This window comes from Octopus bimaculoides, chromosome 4 (assembly GCF_001194135.2).
Source record: "Octopus bimaculoides isolate UCB-OBI-ISO-001 chromosome 4, ASM119413v2, whole genome shotgun sequence".
Lineage (NCBI taxonomy): Eukaryota > Metazoa > Mollusca > Cephalopoda > Octopoda > Octopodidae > Octopus > Octopus bimaculoides.
In genome coordinates, this window is record NC_068984.1 from 33,273,948 (window position 1) to 33,275,788 (window position 1,841).

Genomic DNA, 1,841 nt, shown 5'->3' on the forward strand with positions numbered 1-1,841 from the left:
ATATATATATAATTGAGTATATATACATTTATATATACACATACGTATACATATATATATATATGCATATATGTATATGTGTGTATATATATATATATATATGTATCTGTATATGCATACAAACACACATATATGTATGTGTGTATGTACATATGTATATATATATATATATATATTATACATACGCACGCGTCTGCATGTGTGTATGTATGTATGTATGTATGTATGTATGTGTGTATGTAAATATATAAATAACGGGCACTATCGATTCTTCATCTTTTATAATGGGATTTATGGCATGATACGCTACCCATCAAGTCTGTCCGTACGAATCGACTCACAAAAAATTATTGCAATATAATGAAGTGAAATTTCTCTACACGTATCTGAACATGTTTGACGTTATAGAAACTCAGTGGCCCATGCTTTAAAGCGAGATATATACTACATTCTTTGAAGTGTAAGTTGTGCACAATTACAATTAAAGTGTGATGTAACTATTAAATGTTTTTTTTTTAAATGCAAGAAATTGCATAGCAAGACGAACCTGAGGAGTGAAAGGATATTCAAAGACTCATAAATATAATAGTAATGATGTTTAAACTCTAGGAGAATACACCTGTAAACATATATGTCTGTTTATGTTTGTGAGCACGCGCGGCGTTTGTGTGTGTTTATTTGATTTGTGTGTGTGTGTTCGTGTGCGTGTGTGTGTGTGTGTGTGTATGCATGTGTGTGGGTGTGTGGGGGTGATGTGTGAGTGTGTGTGCCTGTAAAAATTCACAGAACCGTAAGGCAATTACGGGAAGTTTCTCAAGGCGATTCCGCTCGCAGGTCACATAGAATCCCTCTTCCATACATCGTACATGTAAAGAGAAAATTATGCATGCATCTTTATAGTTGAAGTATTGGTGTAAACCATGATGCTCTGGTGATTTGATGAGCTACCTATTCTTATTTGTAGTAATTGGTAAGTATATAACACAACTGTGTTTGCGTAGCATGCATATTAGCGCAGATATGTGAATATAATTTATTAAACATTGAAATTAGTATTAAAAGATGAAGTGTACGAAACGGCCGTAAAACTAATGATGATTATCTGTAACAAAATAAATTGCCCTCTCATGCTACTTGAATTTTTATGGTTTTACCAAGCGCTTTAACGGGAGTATATATTCCGATGCCTAAAACCGCAGCCTACCAACTTTCTAGCAAAGCACATTCCTTGTGTATGTATCTTCGGTATTGTTTATATCTCGCAAACTGCTTCAATTTCATATTTGAGATTTTCTTTCCGTTGGGACATGCGCGAAGATGGTTCTTGCCCTATTTTTAGAAATATACCATAGACGGCGACTTATATAGCATAAGGACACGTTCGGGTACGTGGTGCATGCAGGATACATTTATGACGAAATTTCGATGTCCATCGCTCCTGAATTGGGCCTGATGCGAGTGATTTCGCCTGTTTATGACTGACGTCTAGGTGCTTTAAAATCAGGTGTACTAATGAGAATATATTCTCTTAAGTGTAATACCGGAAAACACATAACTTGGGTATATGTGCTCGATAGTATTTGTATACTGGAGTTGGTTTTAATTCATATTTGAATATATGTATGTGTATAAACTAGTCTGCAGATGCCAAACCAGCAGGGGGACACTGCTGACCTCCCCTGTTCGAAGGTTATAAAGGACACAGGTTTCGTGTGTCACATAGCTAGCTAGAGGCGATGGCTTCTTGGAGCTAATTCACGGCAGCTTTCGTCCTAATTTTGGGACTGCCATGTTGGCTTGGCGATAACTATTAATTTCCAGGACCGCTGCCGTAGTCTCCT